Raw genomic sequence first — 23,744 nt, forward strand, 5'->3', positions numbered from 1 at the left:
ACCAGAGGGCGCCCACGGGTCCCGTCAGACTGGGATCCTTAGTCCCCCTGACCTGAGGTAGGAGGATTGCAAGTTCAAGCCCAACCTGGGCACTTCGGTCTTGTTTCAAAATAAAAAGGGCTGAGGGTGTAGTGCTATGCTCCTGGGCTAGGGTTAGAACCAAAAATGAATCCTGACGGCTGTGGCCACATCCCCACTCTCCTGGCCCCACAGTCTTGCCAGAAGTGCTCGCCGCAGCCCAGGTCAGGCCCTAAAGGACAGCACATTCCACGGTCATCCCGTGTGCTCCAGGTTGGTCCCCGGGACCCAGCCACTGTCTGCCCACCCGGCTCCTAGGATGAGGAAATGGCCAGGCGCCCACCCTGCCCAGGGTTGTGCCCCAGTTGGCACAGCTGCTCTGCCTGCATTCAAGGCTCAGCTTCACCCGCAGTTGTTCCCTCTGGGGACCAGTTCTTTTCCCCGGAGCCCAACTCCCAGATCCCAGCAGACGCCACCTGAGGCCCTGAGCCGCATCCCCAGCCCTTCAGACCTTTGCCCTTTTTATCTTTTATTTTGAAATCAGGTCTCGCTAAATTGCCCTAGCTGGGCTGGAACTTGAATCCTCCTGCCTCGGCCTCCCAGCATGGTGCAGTGACAGGCTTGTGTCATCACACCTCGCTCTGTTCCTTTGCCCACACGAAAGTTGTTACGGGACATTCTGGTCTCCAGGACAGACGTGACATTTGAGGCAGGACGTGGAATTGTGAAAGTCCACATCCTCATGGCGCCCAAGGGATGAGGGATGGCGCATGTAAAGATGGAGGGGTGGAGCCGGCCTGTGTCTCCGCAGGACCCTCAGGGCGGGGACTTAGGTCAAAGTCTCCAGCCCCTCTCTGTCCTCCTTTCGAGCTACAGAGGGGCCAGGGATACCAAGGCTGGCTCTCTAGGATCCAGCGGGGTCCCAGGCTGTTCTCCATGATGGCCACAGTCTCTTCCAGGTGTCCAGTGGGTCCCTGTGTGCATTTTACACCATCTTAGGTTGGGGTGGGCACAGTGTGCTGGCCTGGGAGGGCAGCTGCGAGTGGTCAAGAGGTGCAGGAGGAAATGGGCCACTACTGTGACCCCAGCTAGGGAGGAGGCTGGGGCAGGTGGGTCGGAAGGTCTGTCCCACGGGTGGGGGGCACAGACCTCTAACCCCACAGGTTGAGGCAGAAGGATCATTGTGATTTCAAGACCAGCTGGGGTACAAGGTGAGGCCAACCTGAACTGCACAGTGGGACCCTGTCTCAAAAAGGCAAAAAACCAGTCCCAGCCCAGCCTGGACAGCTTAGCAATTTAGTGAGATCCTGCATCAAAAAGTAAAAAGGGGGTTGGGGATGTAGCTAGGTGGTAGAGTGCTTGCCTAACACACATAGGGCCCAGAGTGTAATCCCCAGTACCACAAGAAAAGACAAAGTAAAAAGGGCTGGGGAAGGAGTTGAGGGTGGAGGCCTTACGTTCAACCCCAGTACCCTAAACAAAACAGTGAAAACCTCCCACAGGAACTCTCCATTCTTGGGCCAGGGAGATGGCTCAGTAGAATAAGCACTTCCCTGGCAAGTGCAAGGGCCTGAGTTCAATCCCTGGTTCTGCAAAAAAAACAAAAAACAAAAACAAAAAAACAACTCACCATTCTAGCACCTTTCTGGACTGTTTTTGGTTTTTTGTTGTTTTGGGTTTTTTTTTTGGCAGAACCAGGGATTGAATTCAGGGCCTTGCACTTGCCAGGCAAGCGCTTATTCTACTGAGCCATCTCCCTGGCTCCTTCTGAGCTGTTTTTGCAGAATTACTTCCAAGAGTTAAGTTCCCAACACTAGACCCTAGGAGTTCTGGGGACTTCAGGCCTCCCTTATGCAGCTGTCAGCCCCCACTGTGGGCAAGGAAGGAAACTGAGGCACTCCAGTGGCCTTCCCCAGTGAGGATGTCAGGAAGCAGAAGCAAGGGTCTGGGCTGCTGCCGCCCTCTGTTAGGTCTGGGCTCTGTGCCTGGGAACCCCCAGGGGATCTGTTGGGCTGCCTTCCAGGAGGGCCGTAAAATTTATTCATTGGCCCCAAGCCATGCATCAGGAATGCTGGGCCATGAGTAGGAACTGGAACACGCTGTCCTGAGTAGCTCTGTCCCCCATGTCTGCACACCAGATGGGCCTTGTCTGCCCAGCAGCCACCCCCACATCCCGGGCTGCCACATTCGGTGGAAGGTTGCCCAGGACTGCAGCTCAGCCATCACTTTGGCCACAGCTTGTTCCCAGCCCCTTGTCACCTTAGGCTGCAAGAATGATTCTCAGGTGGGTGCTTTACTAGTACTTTTACTTTCTGCAGTGTTGGAGATGGAAGCCAAGGCCTAGCATATGCTAGGCAAGTGCTCACCACTGAGCCACACCTCAGCCCTTTTATAATTCTGAGGCACAATCTTGCTGATTTGCCAAGTCGCCCAGTATAGCACTGATTTTGGGATCTTCCTGCCTCGGCTGGCATGAGACATGCATGCCATGAAGCTTGGGTGAATGCTTTCATAGGCATTTTAACTATACCTTAAGTGCAGGGGAATGGGCCAGGTGGATAGGCAGAGGTACTTGTGAATGGATACTAGGGTGGTGCCTGTGACTTATGTCCTGATGTGATGTCACCACCTTCTGGGTGCTTCTCTCAGGAGAGTGCAGAGGCTCTGACCTGCATCCAGCCACTGTAGTGTGGCAAAGGTGATGGCTGTCTCTCCAGGATCACATACACAGCCTCCAGAACCAAATGCTGCCTTCCTGCCAGCTTGAAGGAGTAACATCCCCAGAGTTTGACTACAAAAACCGACGTGCCATCCAAGTGTAGTGTCATCCAAGCACTCTGGGAGGCCGAGGCAGGAAGATCACAAGTTTGAGTCCAGCCTGGGTAACTAAGATCCTAAAAATAAAAACCCAAATCAAATCAATATCTGAAAATAAAAGTGTTGGATTCAATTCTCAGTAATGAGGGGAGCAGAGACTACCCAGTCAATGGGATTCAGTGGTTAGCAACAGCAAACAGACCAACACCAGGGTGGGGGGCAGGCAAGTGTAGAGTGCTTGCCTGGCATGGGTAATACCCTGGGGTTCACTGCCAGTACCAAGAAAAGAAAAACCAAGAAGAATGGGCTAATAGTGGCCAACTGTCAGCCACCAAGTTGGGGCAGGTTGGCTCTGTTTTGTTTTGGCAGCTCTGGAGACTGGACTTGCCTTTGCACTGAGCTACATCACCAGCCCTTTTTTGGAAATTTTATTTTGAAGCTAAGTCACTAAATTGCTCGGCCTGGATTTAAACTGTCTTCCTGCTCAGCCTTCCAGCATGTGGGGTGACAGGTGTGTGCCAACACCGCACTCACATTCAGTAAGCTTTTTAAATTGCCTTATTGGGCCAGGAGAATAGCTCAGTGGCATGGCTTCTGCCTGCCAAGTGCAGGCTCCTGAGCTTGCTTCCCATGACCAAAAAATTGACTGACTGACTGACTGACTGACTGACTGACTGACTGACTGACTGACTGACTGTGATGGGGTCTTGCTACATAGTTCAAGCTGAACCTGAGATCTTGTCTTAAAAAATAAAGAGGGGCCAGTGAGATAGCTTAACAAACTGAAGTGCCTGCCTAGGCGAGCGCGGGGACCTCAGTTTGATCCCCAACACCACAAGTGCCATCCCCACCCCAGGGCGGGCTGAGCCAGCCAGAGTTCTGGTGTAATCACAGCACTGGGGAGGCTGAAAACAGGAGGGTCACTATGAGTCTAAGCTGTGTAATAAGACCCTGTGATGACCAAATACATTTAAAAAAACAAAGATGTGCAGGTACAAATTCCCTATGATGAATGTGACCAATGTGTATGACGAATATGTACTAATAAAGAGAAAATCGGGGGCCTGCCCCTTAGCTCAGTTCTTGAAGTGGCTGCTTCAACAAAGCAGTCAGGCTCAGGTTGCTGTGGTTCAGTCCCCACAACTCAAGCCAGCCAAAGCTGCCCTGAAGGCATTTGGAATCTGCACCCCCCCCCAAAAAAAAAAAAAAAAAAGAAAAGGCCAGAGAGATAGCAGCAGGCAAGTATAAAATCCTGAGTTCAATCCCCAGTGCCAAAATAAATTAATAAAAAATAAGTGCTGGGGCTATAGCTCTGGCAGCACATTTCTGGGTCCCATCACTAGTACTGCAAGAACAAACAAAAACGTGAGGAAAGGGCAACATCCTCCTACCTCAGCCTCCCAAGTGCTAGGACTACAGCTGTGTGGCACTACAGGCAGCTAAGAGAACTTTTAAGGTAGGCTCCAAGAAACGCATGCATTATGGGAGACAGACAGAAGCAGACAGACTGACTACATAGATGTTTGTGTGCCTCTTCGGCCTTTCCTCTTTTTTCTTTCTTTTGGTGCTGGAGATAGAACCGAGAGCCTCCCACACACTACCAAAGTGCTGACCACTGAGTTGCACCCCCTGCATGGAAATCCTGTGTGGGCTCAAACTTGCTACATAGTCCAGCCTGGCCTGGTACTCACACCCTCCTGCCTTAGCCTCCTGAGTACTGGGATTCCATGTGTGGACCACACAACGCCTGCCTGAAATTGTGTCTAGTGACACGCCCATCTCTAGAAATATTGCCCTTTCCTCAGTGTTTTGATGGTGACGTGTGTCCTCCTCTCACTTGGGTGTAGGTGCCTCCTCTGCCAGGCTGTTGGGTTCAAACAGAGCTTGCTGGGGGCAGGGTGTGTCCTGTGGACTTCTGCAGAGCCTTGGTCAGCTTCCTGTGTTCTGTGCACCTTGCCCTCCACAGCTGGCCTCAGTGACAGGGAACATGGGAGCGATCTTGGTCACTTCCTGGAATTCTCAACACCACTATGCAAGGCTGGCGACAAGAGAATAGAATGATTGCCGAGAGGCCTGTGGTAGGCAAAATATACCCAAATAAAGTGAAATCCTAGCTCGAAGTGGTGGTGCATACCTGTCATTCCAGGATCAAAAGTTCAAGAAGCAGCTGGGCAGCCTAATGAGACCATGTCTTCAAAGTAAAAAGTGACCAGCCGTGTGGCGCCTTCGGGAGGCTGAGGCAGGAGGATTGCCGCTAGTTCAAGCCAGGCTGGACTACATAGTGAGCTCAAGGCCAGCCTGAACTTCACAGTAACACCCTGTCTCAAAAGACAAGGGAAAAAAAAAAAAAAAAAAGAGAGAGAGAGAGACAAGGGGCTGGAGATACGGCTCAGTGATGTAGCACCTGCCTGGCAAATGTGAACCCCTGAGTTTAACTCTTTCGGGGTGTTCAGGATCTCACTACTGATCGTACTTGTAGTGATCCACCTGTTTATAGCCTCCCAACAAGTGGGATAACAGGATTGTGCCACCACACCCTGTCTCAACTGCTATCTCATCGAACCCTGGGGGCAGAGCCGGCACAGCAGGCCTGAGGAATTGAACCCCTGACCCCTGCGCCTGCTTGCAGGCACTTTAATCCGCTGAGCTATTTGGCCAGCCCCTGAGTTCAATTCCTGATAACCCCCATAAAAAAAGCAAAACAGAATAAGAAAAAAAAAAAAAAAAAGAGTTCTGCTGTCCTTTTTACAGTAAAATGTAAATATTTTAAGGGATATTTTGATTCTAAATATGATAAAAGAATTTCTCATCTTTTTTTTTAATTGATACAGGGTCTCGGTACACAGCTCAGACTCTTAGAGACCCTCCTGTCTCAGCCTCCCCAGTGCTTACAGGCATGTACCACCACACCTTGTTCCAGCCACGGCATGTGGTACTGGGGATCAGACTCACATTCTTGTGTTTGCGAGGCAGGTGCTTAGTCTTCCAGGCTATCCTCACAGCCCCCAGAATTTCTCATCTTAAAAAAGAAAGGGCTGGGAAGATAGCGCAATGGAATAAGTGCTTGCCTGGCAAGTAGAAGGTCCTGAGTTTGATCCCCAGTACCACCAAAAAAACAAAAAAAGAGAAAAATGAAAAGGGCACCTGCCCTTGGAGAGCACCCTTGTATTTGATCCTCTGCACCCCACAACACACACACACACACACACACACACACACACACACACACACACACATTCATGTGCTCTCCACACTGGCATGCTGCATCCCACACAGGCAATGAGACAACCTCTGCTCCTTATTGGTCCCTCTGCCCACTGTCATTTCTGATGTCCTTCCTCCCTGTTCTGCTGGCTGGGTGGATGCAGGGCACAGTTAGCTCCATACCTAAAAAGGGGTCCCACTGCCAGGTGCACACTCAAACTGTTGTCCCTCAAACATGTCCTGCCCCTCCAGGATTGTTGCTCATCTCCAGAATGACTTCATTTTTTTTTTTTTTTTCCGGAACCAGGGAATGAACTCAGGCCCTTGCGCTTGCCATGGAAGCATTTATTCCAGTGAGCCATCTCCCCGGCCCAACTTCATCATCATCATCATCATCATCATCATCATTATTATTATTTTAGGTGGAACTGGGGATTGAACTCAGGCCCTTGCGCTTGCCAGGGAAGTGCTTATTCTACTGAGCCATCTCCCCGACCCCTCCAGAATGACTTCAAATGGAGAAATGAACTAGCTGTGGTGGCATATGCCTGTAGTCCCAGCACTTGGGAGGCTGAGGCAGAAGAATCAATGCCCATTCGAGGCCAGCTACATATTGAGCCCAATGCCTGCCTGGACTACAAAGCGAAACCCTGTCTGAAGAAAAAAACAAGACAGACAGAGAGGGAGAGAAAAGAAGGAAGGGGAAGAGGAAGAAAGGAAGGAAGGAAGGGGGAAAGGAAAGAAAAGAAAAAAAGACAAAATATGTGGGGTTGGGAGAGTCACCAAGCCCTCTCACCCAGTCTCAGGATGGTAAATGAACTGTGCTTGTCCATCCTGTGCACAGGGCAGGCATAAACAATCAATCAATCAATGATGCTGTCTCTGCAAAATACAGAGATCAGTAATCAATAAATGCAGATTTCAGCAACCAATCAATCATGCCCTTGTCCATTCTGTGCACAAGGCAAGAGACCATCAGTAAGTGATGCCTTCTTTCTTCCCGTGCACAGGGCAGGTTTGTTTGTTTGTTTGTTTGTTTGAAGACAAGGTCTTCTTGTATAGTTTAGGCTGCCCCTGAACTCACTATGTAGCCCAGGCTATCCTTGAACTTGTGGCAATCCTCCTGCTTCAGCCTCCATAGTGCTAGGATTATAGGCATGTACCACCATACCTGGCCACAGGGCAGATAATAATAATCAGTCAATCAATGATGCTTTCCTTCACCCTTTGCATAGGAGATCAGTAATCAATAAATAAATGGTGCCTTTCTGCATTCTTTGCATTGGCCAAACATCAGTAATCAATCAGTGATCCATCCCCTGCTCCACTCTGCAAAAGGAAGACATCAGTAATCAATCAACAAATGACTGATCCCCTAATTCTGTGCTTATGGCAGACATCAGTAATTAATTTTGTCTATACATAGGATAGACATCAGCAATAAATCAATCAAGGGTGACCTGAACATGACACACATTAGCAGTCAATCAAGTAGCACTAGGAAGAAACATGTTTGGCAGTTCAAGTCATCATCCCATTCTATCCTTTTATTTTTGTTGGGACTGAGGATAAGCACTTGCTAGGCAAGTGCTCAGCACTGAGCCAGACCTCCAGCCCCAACTCCATACTTTTATAGCTGAGCTTATAGTTGCTCAGAGACACCAGACAGGCAGATCCTCTCCTCCTCCTGCCTGTCCTGGGAATTAGCCTGGCGTCTTGTCCCTGGAGCAGCATTAGGAAAGCAACAGGGTCATGTGGCTTTTCAGCTCTGGACATGAGTAATTTGACCCTGCTGTCCAGGGCTGCTTTCTGTCTGATCCCAACTGACTGTGAAGTGATGCCTGGGACCGTCCTCTCCTCTGGAAGGGATGCTGGCGGGCTGGCCAGGCGAGACTGGGCACCCAGCCACTTCAGGCGGGAAAGCCCTTTGTAATTGGAGCTGCTCTGAATGCTGTGGCCCAGGGTGAGGGCAGCTATTAGCTGCTTGCTCAGTGGCCTCCCGGACGCAGTGGCTTGTCAGCACCAGTCGCCATAGGGCCATGTTCCCTCCTCTCGGGGACGGTCCTTCCTGCCTTTTGCAGCTCCTGGAGCTCCAGGCATCTTGTAGCTTGTGGTTGCATCACTCCAGTCTCCACTTCTGTCTTCCTGTGGCATCTTTTCTGTTTCTGTCAATGCTCTTCCCTTTTTCTTTCCCTCCCTTACCCTGTGCTGGGTAGGGAATGCAGGGCCTTCACACTAACCTATGTCCCCAGTCTCCTTTCAAAATTTTATTTTGAGACAAAAGCTTGCTATGTCACTAAGTTGTCCAGGCTGGCTAGACTTGCCATCCTCTTGCCTCAGCCTCACAAAATTCTAGGATTTGTACCTGGCTATGAATTCATCGTGTTTTGTTTTGTTTTGTTGTTTTGGAGGCGGGGGAATGAGAGGCTGGCTGTGAACTATGTAGCCCAGGATGGCCTCAAACTCATGGTACTCCTGCCTCAGTCTCCCAAGTGGAATGCTGGGAGTACATGTATGCCACCATGCCCAGCTTTTTTTTTATGCCCAGCTTATATATTCATCTTAATTTAAGTAATTACATCCACATATTTCCAATTAAGGTCACATTCTGAGGGTCCAAATAAGCATGAATTTTGGAGAACACCATTCAACCCTCTACCTTGGTGCCAGGGCATGTGATGAAGAGGCAGCTTCACATTGTGGCTTCCCGAGATCCTTCTTAGGGCAGTGTATGCTGTACATTCAGGGTGATGACATCACTGTGGTTTTGCTGAGACTTCTGCAGTTTGAATAACGAAATCTCAGTGTTCCAGGAATCTAAAAAAGAAAAAAAAATGTAAAGGATGGCTGGTTGCTTTACTATGTATCTAAACAATGGGAGGACAAATGCTGAGAACCAGAGGACGGGAGACATCTGCCATCCACTTCATAGTTAACACTAGACAGGCACTAAAGGTTCCTCTCTAAGTGTAACATTCCCAGGAGATGACCTGATTGCCTTACCCCAGACCTATCAGAGGTGACAGAAAGGTCACATGGCACAGACCTGTTGGTTCAGGAAATGGGGTCACATGAGGTGGGTGATTTAGCCATGTGCTTTTTTTTTTTTTTTGGAGGAACCAGGGATTGAACTCAGACTCTTGCGCTTGCCAAGGAAGCGCTTATTCTACTGAGCCATCTCCCCGGCCCCTCGCCATGTGCTTTTGTACCCTCACACTCTCCATTTCATGCCTGATGTCACCTGCCCCTGACAACCTCTCTCATGTCTCTCAGCCTGTTTCTCCTCTGGAGCTCACAGTTCTGAAAAAAGAGGACTGATTTTTCCCAATGTGTTTGGTGCCCTCCACCAAAGCTACTGGGAAGTGAGGTGAAGCTACTGGGGTGAAGTGAGGACACTGGGTACCACCATATATGACACTGGGAGGTGGTGCTGCTGCCAACAGCATCAGAGGTTCCAATCCAGGACATGGTAGGTGGTTAATTCACTTTATGTCTCTAAACCTCAGGTTCCACATCTGCAGAGCAGAGGGGCTCATAGATGAGAAGTGATGTCAGGCCCCTGGGCCCTCCAGGCTGTCCCAGATGGGGAGGGAGCCTGACTGCAATTAGTGTTCATTCAATTCAGTTTGATAGGGCCGGCCAGATAGCTCAGTGGACTAAAGCACCTGCTTACGCAGAGCACACTGGCCAGGGTTTGATCCCTGGCATGCAGCGCTGCCCAACCCCTGCCCCCAGGGTGCACTGAAATAGTGGAGATTGAGACTGGGCAACTGGGCATAGTGGTACATGCCGGTAATCCCAGCACTTGGGAGGATGAAAACAGGAGAATCAATTTGGGTAGTGAAAACCTTGTAGATCCTGTACTAAATACATTAATCCAGTGTGATAAATGTGAGCCAGGATGCTTAACTGGATGCAGCCCTGAGACCTGACTTGGGGTCTGTGTCCAAGGTGGAGGATGGGTGGATGTGTGTCTGTCTCTCACAGCTATAAGAACAGAGGGCAGGAGGGGCTTCCTGCCTTGCTGCTCCTGTAGATCCACAGTGATTTCCCAGGATGTTCTCATCCTGTTTTCATTTATGGAGGCTGAGGCAGAGATAGGCAGCTCAGCATAATTTTTTTTTTCTTTTTGTACTAGGGATCAAACTCAGGGCCTTATGCTTGTCAGGCAGGCATACATGCCGCTGAGCTATCTCCCTGGCCTTCATCATCTTTACAATGTTATTATTTTATTTTATTATTTTTTTGTTTTTGTGGTACCAGGGATTGAACTCAGGACCTTGTGCTTGCCAGGCAGATGCTTAAGCCACTGAGCTATCTCCACAGCCAATGTTATTATTTTACTGAGGCCACTAAATGGGTTCTTTTCCACTTAATTGCCAGGTTTACCCAAACCCTGTGACTAGAGCTGAAGCATGGGAGGGTATGGTTAAAAATGAGGAAGCATGAAAGGCCATAGGTAAAAATGTTTGTTAGAAATCTGTTGAAAAGGGCCAGGGAGATGGCTCAGTGGAATAAGTGCTTCCTTGGCAAGTACAAGGGCCTGAGTTCAATCCCTGGTTTTGCCAAAAAAAAAAAAAAAAAAAAAAAAAAAAAAAAAAAAGAAATCTGTTGAGAGCAGAAGGCTTTCTTTTTTTTTTTTATTTTTTATTTGTGTGTGTGTGTGTGTGTGTGTGGCCAGCTCAGCCCACCAGGGGGCGGGGCTGGCTGGCATGTGGTGCTGGGGGATTGAACCGTGGTCCATGTGTTTTGCTAAGCTTGTTCTAAGTAGGTGCTTTAGACCACTGAGCCATCTCACCAGCCCTGAAGGCTTTCTAGTGTAATTTTTATGCATTAATTCATACAGTCTCATGATAGAACCATGAGCCCTTTCACTAGCCCCAACTTACAGACAATGTTACGGAGGACCAGAGAGGGAGTGAATGGCCCACAGTCACTATTTGGCTGGCACAGCTCCAGGGCTGGCCTTCCTGCCTGCATTCTTTCAGCTGCACAAGCACCCAGTTGGCAGAAACAGCTTGAAGGTCAGGTTTAAGGTGCAGACAGCCTTAGGGGAGAGACCAGCTTCCCCCCAGTGCTCTGGGATTGAGCTCCTGAAAGATGATTTTCTGAATACCAAGAATAGAGGTGAGATAGGGCCAGGAAGTCTGAGAAAATAAGAGCTTGATAATCTGCAAATTCTGGAAGAGCTTTCATTCATGCATCCATTTGTCATATGCAATTACTACACACAGAGGAAGCACCTACGGTGTGTAGTTCCTCATGCTGGCTCCTACGGGCATGGCTGGCAGAGACCAACATTCAAACCTTACTCCCTTGTACAGTGTAGCTCCTCCCGAAGGATAGAACTGTGATCAGGAAAACAGTAATAGGCTGTGACTTGGGCTTCCCCAAGGGGGCACTTCATGTGGGACAGAAGAAGGACAAGGGTTATGGACAGCACCACTTGTCTCCTGTGGTGTCACAGGACACCTAGTCTTGGCACCCCAAAGGGTTAGCTTTGGCCCCTGGAAGCCTGTCTTGTTAGCCTCCCTCCCCGGCTGAATTTTCCACCAGTTCTTTGCAGCCCTTTGTGCATACAGTACATGGAATCCTCCTCCCAGTCTGCATTTCTAGCCTTGAAAGGATCTGGCTTTCCTTGGCCATCTGGCTAAAGAAGGTGTTCTCTTCTGGGCATTCTGCCACATGGCCATATCACACCATGGATACTATCCTGTGCATGTACTTCCTGTCCTCCCTCCCCCATCCTAAGACCAAAGACTCCCTGAGCAGGAGATGCCAGCAGCCACCTCAGTGTTCTATTCTCAGAGCCCTTGGCCGTCACTCTGTACACATCTGAATGGATGTGTGTCTTCTGATTAAAAAACTGTCCAAACTTGTGAGGGAATGGCATCTGCGGGGAGGCCAAGAACAATTTGCAGTCCTTCCTGCTTCTAAGACCTGCCCTGGGATAGATATGGCTTGCCAGTCCCCCTCCCCAAGTTCCTTGCTCAGTGCAGGGCTCTGTGACACAGAACACATGTGCAAGCAGTTTGAAACCTACATGCATTAAGTGCCAACTGGCTAGAGAGCCCAGCTTGGTATGCGAAGCTTAGCAGCCGACTTGACCAGCTGCCCGAGGTGGTCTGCTGCAGGCTGGAAGCCCTGGGGCCTTAGGTTCTGAGCCGAGCTTCTCTTCTTTGTCCTTTGTTTAAGTCACCATGAATTAGGATATCAAGAAGCAGACACTCTGTCAACCCATCAGGTAATGACCAGGGTTTTTTCTACATCTTGAGGCAGGGTATAGCTAAACTGACTCGTTTAGGCTCAAACTTGCCTGCCTCATCCTCGCAGAGTTGTGACATTATGTGCATGCTACACTGTGCCTGACTTCTCTATATATGTCACCCGGTTTTTGGGTGGTTACTGACCACTATTCTAGGACCATTTATCCTACAGGCCCAGAAAATCACTTCGAAACACTATCTAGTCCTAAACTGGCTCAATTCTCGGCTCAGGTACCTACCGACTACTCGCCAACGCCCACTCAGGCCACGCCCATCGACACCGCCCATCGTGACAGCAGATGGCGAGACTGTGACGTCACCAACGTGGCGGCAGGATGGCGCCAGGGCGACCGGCTACGCGTCACCATGGCGACGGCGAAGGCGGAGGGGGTAGAAAGGGAGGCAGGAACCCCGCCCCGCAAGGGTGTAGGAGCTGTTCGACCCCTGCCCTGCCCACGCGCGATCCCGCAGCCGCGCGTCTCCAGTGTTCCCCAGGTATCGCTTTGGAGAGGCCGCAAAGCGCAGCAGCCGTCGTGCGGCGCCCCCTACTGTCGTAAAGCGGCGGGCCAGTTGCCCGGGCGAGCTTCGGCCCTGCCCCGCGTTGTGACGCATACGGCGCGCGCACCTCGCGCCCCTCTCACGCCTGCGCGTTGTACCGCGCAGGCCGCCGCCCCCCACTGGCAAGACAGCGTAAGGCGCGCGGGCCCTAGAGCGGGTGCGGCGGAGCGGCGAGCCCGGCCCTCCCGCCGAACAAGTCGAGGCCACCCCAGCGGCATGGGATCCGGAGCAGGGACCCCAGCAGGCGCCGGAGCCTGAGCCGCAGCGCGAGCGCGCACGGGGCCCGGAGCGGGGGACGCCGCGCTGCTGAGGCCGGCCGTCGCCGCCCGCGGGCCCCAGGCGGAGCGCAGGTAACGACGCGCGCGCCCGCCCGTCTGCCGACCTGGGTCCCCACCCCCACCCCACCTCACCCCACCCAGGCTTCATGGCCCCGCCCCGTCGCCCCCTACATCCGGTGGACCCGGAGAGCCGGACCCGAGTCCCCCAGAGACCCTCAACCCCACGCTAGGGATCCTGCCATCTCTTAAGCCCTGCGGACGCCCATCTTCGAACCCTGGTGACCCGCACCCCTTCGCTAGCGACCCCACCGATTGCCGTCATCCCTTAGTGGCCCTCACACCTACGCTGGAGACACCAACTCTTACATCCTGCCGACCTCGCACTCTGGATCTTGCTGCGCCGCATCCCCGCCGACCCTTCGCTTTGGACCCTCGTCTTCTCGTGGTCTATCCCACGCGCCAGACCGCTGGTTTCCCCCTGACAGACCCCGCAGCACCCCAGTCCACCTGTCGCTTTTCTGCTCTAGTTCTCAATCCAACCGCCCGCCCACGTGTCCCCCCCCCCCCATTTTCCGCTCTTGTTCGGAGGCCCTGTGCCCACCTGGTCTCACGGCCTGCTAGAGAGCAGGCCTGGCTTCTCTGTCCTTCTTCACTCCCAGCCCTTCCCCACCTTGGGGTCTTGAGCGTTTGCGGGTCAGACCAGCCCTTGGGCGATGAAGGGGGTCCTGTGGGGGGCACCTGTTGCTGCCACTGTCTGGGAACTCATAGCTAGGTTGAAGCGTCCCCCTTCCACTCTGGCCACCGGCTTTGTTTCCCGGAAACACACGGATCTCTGAGGGAGGGGTGAAACCTCTGAGCCAACCCCTAGGGTCCCTACTTGGCCCCTCGGCCCTAACTTTTTTGGCGGATGACTTTCTCTTAAGGACGTGGGGGGCGCAAAGGCCGAACCAGGACCTGTATGTTCTGGGCGAGGCCAGCTTTCAGGGCAGCTGGTTCTGATTCCCTCGGCCTCCGGATGGCATTGTTTGCAGGAAGCTGCCCTGGAGGGTTGTGTGTAGGTGGAGGCCAGCATTTTCTCTCTTTACTGAGAAGCCTGGGCCTGATCCCCTGTCCGCCTGTCAGTCTGCTGGGACTGTGGCTCCTGGGCTGTTCAGAGTCTACCCCTGAGACTTGAAGGATCTTGGAAGGATTCTGTTTGAGTCCGGTCTGTAGGCTCTGGTAACTGGTGGGTGAGAGCAGAGAGAAGGTACAAAGGCCTCAGCAGTCTAGGGGAAACCCAGCCACCACTCCGGAGATCAGTAAGCAGTGGGGGGGTGGCCACTAGGGATGGGGCCACCCTGTGGGTCTAGGGCCTGTTGAGCAGAACAGATTGCCAAGGCCCACAGGTTTGAAAGGGGGAAGTTTGCAGCCGGCACTGGTTATTTTGTTTTTGTTTTCGGCTCATGTATCCACCAGAGCTGGGCGTCGCTGCTTGATGAATTTCCCAGGCAGCGCCCGGAGCACATGCAAGCGTGCTCACGCCTGCCCTGGGTCTCCAGGGCCTGGATGGGTTGTGTTTGTCCCCCTGTGTTGAGCTCCGGCATACTGCTTCAGAGCCACTCTTGGGAGGGAAGGAGAGGGCTGCCGCAGGCTGGAGAGCTGGCGTCCATGGGGAGGGCCAGATCGTGGGACCCAGAGGCTAGCTAAGCTTCCAGCTGTAGAGCAGTTAGATGGTGAGGGTGAGGTGTAGAAGGAGCTGCCCTGCCCCTCCCCCACAGTGGTGGAGAAAGCTGGTGGGTTTGCAGTGGTCATTGTGGCCCGAATGATTCGAACACGCCCCAGTTACAGCTGTTTGGAGCAGCCTCGAGTCTGGTGCTGTATCCGTAGTTCCTCTGAGGAGAATGAGGGACAGAGAGTTTCTGTGGGATCTGGACCAGTTAGAAGGCCAGTTCTATGTTGTCAGTATCTGTGCAACTTTGTGCAGATATATCTCTTCGAATTACCAATTGAAATATCTTCAGCCTTTTCTTCATATCCTTTTTAATTATATGGTAATTATTTCTGGGTTGCCAGAGGAAGTAGCTGAGGCCCTTTTAATTGAAAGCCTGTCTGCTCACACCAGGCTTTGGGCAAGCCAGCACACCAGACATTAATTTGGGAGCCAGGACACCCATGTGGCATGCCAGACAGACGTGGCACCCCTTGGGCTCTGTGGGAACTTGCTGGTGCAATGGTACCCGTGCTGGTCTTGGTCTGTGCTGTCGCTGGACATGTGTTCACATAGCCACTCAAAAGACAATGGGCATTTTCCTGGGAATTTCCATGGAGGAACCTGTGTTTGACTTTGCTGTCCCTTTTGGGTCCCTACAGAGCTATCCCATCCAGCTGCCCACCCCTTGGTTCTTCAAGACCTTAACTGAGGCTGTGCCATGGGAAGGAACCAGAGAGAGGTGGGAGAGGCCTCGCTGTGGGGTCTGTTGGAACCAGGGGTCCTGTGAGGTTCAGGTGGCAGCTGACAGATGGGCTTGGACCCACAGCCTGGAGCAGATAGTTCTTGTGGCGGTGGCCCTGAAGCTGACAGTCCTGGATATTTTAATGGGGGGATGGAGGAGACAGCAGTAATTTGGTCCAAGGTTTAGCCTCATGCCCAGCGCCCATCTAGGCAGGGTGGCCATACTGGAGTTCGATTGAGGCCTGTCCTCAGGAGCTAGGCATCAGAGGTGTAAGGCGAGCCTGTTCAGCTGGCCTGTGAATGGCCCCAGGCAGGCACTGGTGGATATCTGTTTGTATCTGTTTAGTTCTAGGCCTGAGGCTCAGACCGACAAACCAGGCAGACAACACCTCAGTGCTCAGTCGACAGTCAAGGAGAGGACATCTGAGGACAGGTTAGTTTAGAGGGTCTCCTAAATCTACAGCTTAACCCAGAGCCTTCATGGGACCTATGCTGTGTGACTTCACTGGGGTGACCACAGCTTCTCAAGTTACAAGGGGGGTGCTGGGGAGATGGCTCAGTAGAATAAGTGCTTGCCTGGTAAGCGCAAGGGTCTGAGTTCAACCCCCAGTTCCGCCAAACAAAAGTTACAAAGGGGGCTTGCCGGTCTGTAGGGTAGCGGGGGAGCCCGATACCTTGGAGTGTTAGTGATTTATGGTGCTGGTAAAAGGGCAAGGAGAGCAGTGTCCTAAGGAAGCTGGCTGATGATCCCATGGCACTATGGGGCCACAAGGACCATGTTCCCATCCTCTTGGTATTTGTCTGCTCCCCTTGTCCCCTGTGGCCTTTCTGTAGCTGTGCCAGTCCTGCCTCACCAGCATTCACACACAGGTGGACTTTCTGGGGCTTGTGGATGCCAGGGTCTTTGGTCCACCATAGCTGGTAGTCCTGGTGTCTGGTGCCCTGGCTAGGGCAGAGTCATTGTGTGTCCTGAGGCTGAGGCTGACTTTGTAGTAGGGTGTTTTGTGGACCTAGCAGGTCTTCTTTGGATCCTGAAGTGTGGAAAAGTACACCTGGAACATTTGGGTGATCCCTGGGGCTTGTAGCCCAGACCAGCTGCTCACGTATGTGGACCTGCCTGGTGCCAGTAGCTGCTGAGTTCCTTTCTGAGCAGTTTAGTGTGGCTCTTGCCATCCACCATCTTTCTTCTGCCTGTGTCCCAGTTCTTGCATCTTGGGCAGAAGGAGGGAATAGGACATTGTAGAAGGTAGTGAGAGCAGACTTGAGCTGAGAGCCCACTGCTGTCAGGTGGGCCCTCACTGCCCCACATCCATGGCTGACCCTGACAGGATCCATCCAGCCAGGGTTCTAAGAAATCTAGGCATCATCCAGCACTTTTTCCTCTTGCCAAGGTCCACTCCTGCTACAGCTTCTGAGGTCTCACGTGATCCCTGGGTGTCTGTAGTGCCCCAGGACCTGCTGAGGTCTGAACTGGCTGAGGGCACTCACTGTGCAGGCCCAGAGGGAACCCCTTTTCTCCCCAAAGCCTGCCTCCCACCACCTCCCCGTGACCTCTCCCACTGCAGTCACTCACACAGAGCTCCACTGAGCCACTTTCTGGCTGAGGATTTCCTTCCAAGGGGCTCTCAGGCAGGTGTAGAGAGTGACCCATTTTTCCTGCTTGGACAACCAAGAGTTGCTTTGCACACAGAAATAAGCTCCAGCATGGGCCCAAGACAGGATACAGCCCCGCCTAAGGGTCTCCTTTCCCTGCCTTCTCTGGACCATCCTATCTCAGTGAGCTCCTCAGGACCTTTCCCCACCTCCTCAGGCCTGCACCTCTCGGGATAGGTGAGCACCAGAAATCAGAGACGGGCCAGGGAGATGGCTCAGTGGAATAAGTACTTCCCCGGCAAGCACAAGGGCCTGAGTTCAATCCCTGGTTCCGCCAAAAAAAAAGAAATCAGAGACAGTTTGAGGTTGTGTTCTATTAAATAACAGATTCTTCCAGGCTCCTTCCTGTGTGTGCCATAGTCCGGCCTTGTGATTTTGCCTGCCCTTTGAGGTCATCATCGACTCAAGTTCAAGGGTTTGTTGGAGGAGAGATGTAAGCTTCCAGCAATGGCCAGAGGTGGACTCTGGTGCGGGGAGGAGCAGAGGTTCCTGGTTGGCCAGTGACCCTAGGGACACCCATAGGGTGAGATGGCAGAAGCGGCCCAGAGCCTCCCAGGTGGAGGGAGGAAGGTCAGAGGCTGCTGGTTGAGCTGTGCCTGACTGAGAGATGTGGTGACTACCTAACTCCCCTGAAACTGAAACCTGCCAGAGCTGGAAGGGCAGGAGTCCCCAGGTCCCATTCTTTCTTTTTCTTTTTTTTTTTTTTTTGGCAGAACCAGGGATTGAACTCAGGACCTTGCATTTGCCAGGCAGACACTTATTCTACTGAACTATTTCCCTGGCCCCTTAACTTTTTCTTTTCTTTTTTGCCAGCTCAGCCTGCCCTGAGGGCAGGGCTGGCACTGTGTGTGATGCCAGGGATCGAACCTCAGTCTCCTGCACATGTCTAAGCTTGCCTAAGCAGGTGCTGTAGACCGCTGAACTATCTTACCAGCCCCTTAATTTTTGAGACAAGCTCTTGCTAAGTTTACCAGGTTGAGCTCAAGCTTGCAGTTCTCCTGCCTCAGCCTCCCATAGTTGTTGGGTTACAAGTGTGTGCCACTGCACTCGGATAGAAAGTGATTTATTGTAGTTTGTAAGTTTACCTTGATATATTAGTCACCTTGGAGGCTTCATCCCAGTGGGTGGCTTGCACCACTTCTCAGGGGTCCTTCATTACAGTAATACAAAGAAAGGTGTTGGTTTAGCAAAACAAATGTCACTGTATTACAGTTCCTTAAAGAAAACGTGAAAATATCAGTACAGCTAATTTGTGGTACAACAGCTGTAAAATAATATCATATGTACTAACAATGGGGTACTTTGTGAGAGTTCCATGTTAAAATGTAGCGAATCTTTTTTTTTTTTTTCCTTTTTTTTGTGGTACTAGGGATTGAACACAGGAGCTTGTGTTAGCCAGGCAGGGGCTTAAGCCACTGAGCTATCTCCCCAGCCGTAGAGCATCACTGATAAACTCTTCAGGAACATACATAAATTTCTTTTAACTTAATGAAATAAATAAATTTGATGATTTTGATTGGTGTGATAGTATTAATACTTATACTTGGGCAATAATGATTCATATTCAAGCAGTGAACTTGATTTGGCCCATTTATAGACTATTCCTTAATTTTATTAGTAAAAAGATCAGTAACAATGATTGGCTCCACTTGTACCACTGGTGGTTCAAGACCACCAAGTTAATACAGTTACCTGCTCCCCAGGACATAGCCATGCCACACCTGGCTGAAACCTGTGGTCAGTACCCCCAACTATGAGATCAGGTGAGGATGTAGTCTGGAGGGTCTGCCTTCAATCTTATTTTTGGGGTGAACCCAGGACGCTAGTGTGGCCCAGAGTGACCACACCCTTTTCTGTCTGATAAACACCCTGCCTCATCCCCCAGTTTTCCAGTGGCCATGTTGAGCTTGGGGCCTTGGGGCAAGTGGGCCAGCATGTATCAGATGGGCTTCACTGTGGAACTTGAGCTGGGGGGTACATGTAGGGGAATGCCCTTGCCCAAGTTCTAGACACAGTGACTCTGGGGACACGCGTGCCCCTCTGGTTGTGTTCTGAGTCCTCCAGTGACTCGAGGTGGGAGCCAGGCAGGATGTAGGGTGGCTGCCCAAGCAGCTTGGTGTCATGGTCATGGAGGCTTGGATGTTACCCCTCAGTGAGGCACTATGTGTGCAGAGTAGGAGCTGGCTCCTCCAGTTTTATTTTCACATGTTATGGTGGCCATACAGGTATTAGGAAGCTGAAGCACAGAAGTCCCGGAATTAGTGCTCTTGGAAACACTGGGGAGCTCTGGAGCCAGGTGCTGTTCCCATCCCCCTACACAGTGCATCTAGGAGCAGACTTGAGAGTGAGAGGGGTGAGGGTATGGGTGTGCTTTGCTGCCTCCCTGTGAGGTCTACTTTTGGAGGGGTGGGTGAGTGGCTGTGGGAGGAGCTGTGCACTCCAGGACCACACCCTGGGCTGCTTCAGTGGGGCAAGTAGGTGGCTGGACTGCAGAAGCCCTGCCTCATGTGCTCTGCCTTGCCACCTTTGATGTCTTGTACTTCCTGTGGGTGCCCACCTCTGCATTCCTCTGAAACATTTATGGGCCATCGTTATCGTCAAAGCTGGTGAACGCTGTTTCCTTCTCCCATGGGGCTTCAGTGATGTCGGCAAGGAAGCGAGCACCTCAGCCCATAGGGTCCTGCCTTATCCCCATGCTGGTGACTGTTTGAGGCAGCTTTATTCATTGTCGTCACCCCACCTTTTTGCCCAAATGGGCCAGGCATTCAGATCTGGCCTATATGAACCCGGGTAAGATCAGCCTGGCCCTGGGCACAGCCCCCTGTGCTCCTGTACTCTAGGCTTTTGAGGTACCTGCTGAAGTGGATGCTCCCTAAAATTAACTTTAACATTCATTTTGGCTTTTGTAACAATGATCAGTGTAGGGGCTGGGGAGATAGCTCAGTAGAATAAGCGCTTGCTTGGCAAGTGCAGGGGCCTGAGTTCAATCCCCAGTTCTGAAGAAAAAAAAAAAAGATCTGTGCACATTTAATTTTCATATCTTCACCTGCGCTGTTATTAAAAGTAATGTTAGTCTGGGAGTGTAGTCTGTGATAGAGTAAGAGGGCCTAGGTTCAGTCCCTCGTGGTGAAGAGGAAACAATGTAAAGTAGGTCACCAAAGCTCTTTGTGGTTGTTCACCACAGTCACAGTTCTGGGTAGAAGGATTATCAGGCCCACCTCTTTTCCCTTTGGGGTCTCCCTCCCCCAGGGTGGGTCCTGTGTCAGGGAGTAGCCTGGGCCTGCTGGGGCTTGTCTGGCGGCACCTGGGTGACTGGCTTCCACCAGAGGCACAGGAAGCCCCCACCTTTGGCTGGCTGGTCCAGGTGTGTCCTGGCCGCCCCTATCACCACAGAAGCAGCTTTCAGTACAAATTCTGTGGAGAGAGAAGCTGATGGTCTTTGTGGTGGTTTGGGGAAATAAATAGTGGAAAGAAAAATAAAATTCACCGTGCCTGTGGTCCTCGGTTACCAGCTGTTTCCCTTGGCTTCTTGGCACTTTGTTAGTGGCTCTGTATCTGTCTACACCTGTCTGTGTTGCTGCTTCTGATAACACGTCTTCCTGTCTCCCCTGTGTCTCTGTGGGACACCTCAAGCCACTTGCATGAGTTTGGGACTGTGTCTTCTTAGCCGGGGGTCTCCCCAGCCCTGTGCACACCGAGGCTGGGTCGTTCTCTCTGAGGGCAACCTTCTTTGGGGTTGGGCAGTATCCCTAGCCTCCTCTGTTCCTTGCCAGGAGCTCCCCAGTCATATTAGCTACATGTCCTGAGACATCCATCACCCAGTGTCCCCTAGGAGCAGGATCACCCCAGGGGAAGAGTCCCTACATTGAGGGATACTGCTGAACCCATGTGCCTCATGGTCACCTATCCTGCTGAGGTCTGCAGATGCCAACTATAGCATCCACACTTGGGAGGGAGAAGAGGGGTCCATGCCTTCACACAGGCACCAGCTCTAGGCTGTGCTGGTGATGTCAGCCAGGGACTGTGACATCACTGAGTGGAGAGAAGGTGACTCTTTGGGCCTTTAGCCAGCCAGGGCCCTGGCAAGATGGAGAACCCCAAGGAGAACAGGTCAGGTAATTCAGCTGAGTGGTCTCCAGAGATGGGAGTGCTGGTCTAGGCTGTTGTGAGGTGGTTTCCCGTTTGAGCCCCTAGTCGCCAGCCAGCTGGCAGGGCAGCGAGCAGTGCAAAATTGAGGTTGGGGTGAGGGCCCATCTTCTGCCAGACCAGGTAGGTGCTGGCCAGGACTAATCTTGGCATTTCTGCCCTCCTGAGGTCCCAGGATCCCAGGGTGACCATGTCCTACCCAGGTATGGCTGGAGCCCACTTGGCAGGCCTGAGTGTCACTGGTGGCTGAGGGTGCACACATCGGGCTGTGGTCTCCATTATATCCCTCCCCTGCCATTGTTCCCATACCACTAGGTCTGGCTGACTTGCACAGCCCTGCAGGGACAGAGTCCTCTGTCATTGGTTACGGTCTTCATTGCTATCTTGTCTAGGCTGCGACCAGCCCCTTCAGAAGCTGGAGTGTGGCCCTGTTGGCTGCTGTACATTGGGGGTTGGTAGTGTGCACAACCAGGTGCAGAGAAGCCATGGTGTTCTTGGGGCCCAGCCTGTTCTCTTCAGGTGGTTCCTGTCTTCTGACCACTGCCTGTTGCCAGGGGCAGATGGGCCCCTGCATCAACCAGCCTGTGGGTTCCGTGGGGCTTGGAGAATGGGTAGTGAACACCAGGGGATGTGTGGGCTAAAGGACTGCTTGGGGGCAGTAGGTGGGCAGGTGTCCCCAGGCACTCCAGAGCATGGTTCTCCTAATTTCTGGCCCTCTAGCTCTTCTGGGTGCTGGTCGTCATGGCCTCAGCCTCCCTGTGAGGCATGGTGTGGGTTTTTCACTGAAGGTATAGCCCAGGGTGCCAGATCTGCTGCCACTGAGGAGCTGGTATGGTCCCAGAGTTGGGCCTCCACCGCACTCAACTTTGCAAGTTGGCCCAGTGGCCCTGTAGGTTTAGGGTTAGGATGGTACAGGCAGGGGGGAAGGGGTGCAGGGGAAAAATAGTGGAGGCCAGGTGACTGACTAGCTCAGGCCCCTGATGTCCGTAGGGTGAACCCCAGCATCACCCTTGGTGTCCAGAGGGCAAGGCAGGGAGTGGGTGTGGAAACAAAACAACACTGGGCACCCCCTGATAAACTCCCAGGCCTAGAGGGAGTGGGCCAGGGAGGGCTGGAGGCCAGCTCCCAGCCTGGAGGGTGGGCCTTTCTGTGCCTGTGCCATAGGGAGAATAGCAGACGTTTGGCCAAGCAGCCCTGCTTGGGCACTGCACCTCTAAGGGAGCTGTGCCTGCTCAGGCCCTGTCTAAGCCTGGGTGCCTGTGTGGGACCTGCTGCCCGGGAGGCTGAGTATGTGGAGCACAGGGAGGACGGCACATGGGCAGGCTGAGGGATGCTTTGTGGTTGGTTTGCTTGCTTGTTTGTGGTTTGTTTTTTTGAGACAAGGTCTGGCTTTGTAGTATAGGCTGCTCTTGAACTTGTGGCAATCCTCCTGCCTTTACCTCTTTTGTTGGGGGAATTGATAGTCTATATAGTTTAGGCTAGCCTCAAACTCATGGGAATCCTATTGCCTCAGCCCTTGAGTGCTGGAATTATAGATGTGTGCTACTATTCCTGGCCAGAGGAGGCTCATTTTGGCTAAATAAAATCAGATCTAATATTAATTTTTGTTCTAAAATATACAATAGGACTTATTTTCAGGGACTGTCTTAATTTTTTCACGTACAACAGTCTATCCATGCTGGAGATCTAGCTCAGCAGCACAAGCGCCTGCTTGGGAAGCACAAGGTACTGAGTTTGATTCCTGGTACAAAAGACCCCCCCCCCCAAAAAAAAAAAAAAAAAAAAGAAAGGAAGAAAGAAAACCCAGTGTTTTCATGTAAAAAAAAATCAGTTTATTCAAGTGCAGTCAACCTTCTTCTAAACGTTGGATAACTCCAAACCCCAAATTCTGGCCTGAATTTCTTGCAACTCCATTTCCTATAGACCTGTTGGCCCCGTTGCATGTCCAACAGGAGCTCTCCTTAAGTGAGCACTTCTCATCCGTGCAGTCTGCTCATCAGTGTCATTACAATATGCGATGCAGTGAATCATGGAGATACACATTAAAAACAACCATGTCCACTCATTATCAAATGTGTGTGGTATTTGTGCATAGTGTCTGTACTCTTGTCATTCAGCAATAAATCTTTTTTGCGGAACCGGGGATTGAACTCAGGCCCTTGCACTTGCCAGGCAAGCGCTTATTCTACTGAGCTATTTCTCCTGCCCCAATCTTTTTTTTTTTTCCATAGGTTTTATTTTTTATTTTTTTCCAAAGTTTTATTGATAAACAGATAGCAATGAGACAGTTTCAAATCAAATCGGAAGTACAGTTTCAACAAATAATACACTGCATATATTATTCTTAGTGGTTAATTGCTGTACAAGAAGTGG

General features: G+C 51.7%; 1 protein-coding gene and 1 long non-coding RNA gene across 4 annotated transcripts in view; one reads left to right on the forward strand and one right to left on the reverse strand.

Annotated features, from left to right (window-relative positions):
- Window positions 1–8,570: 8,570 nt before the first annotated feature.
- LOC111817139 lies at window positions 8,571–12,797 on the reverse strand. Its single transcript, XR_002821400.1, has 2 exons — window positions 12,545–12,797; window positions 8,571–8,856 (listed from the first exon to the last, which is right to left on the reverse strand). It is a non-coding gene; the product is annotated as an uncharacterized LOC111817139 (long non-coding RNA).
- A 184-nt stretch (window positions 12,798–12,981) lies between these two features.
- The window catches only part of Csnk1g2 (casein kinase 1 gamma 2), a 29,504-nt gene continuing 18,741 nt past the window's right edge, over window positions 12,982–23,744 (forward strand). For 2 of the 3 annotated variants that reach the window (XM_023716748.1, XM_023716749.1), the window contains exon 1: window positions 15,919–16,005. The gene's annotated coding sequence lies outside the window, so the exon portion shown is untranslated. Of the gene's footprint in view, window positions 13,214–15,918; window positions 16,006–23,744 lie in introns of those variants that run through there. The other variant, XM_004632688.2, reaches the window with a different exon arrangement.

Source organism: Octodon degus, unplaced genomic scaffold (assembly GCF_000260255.1).
Source record: "Octodon degus isolate 3935 unplaced genomic scaffold, OctDeg1.0 scaffold00050, whole genome shotgun sequence".
In the NCBI taxonomy this organism is placed as follows: Eukaryota; Metazoa; Chordata; class Mammalia; order Rodentia; family Octodontidae; genus Octodon; species Octodon degus.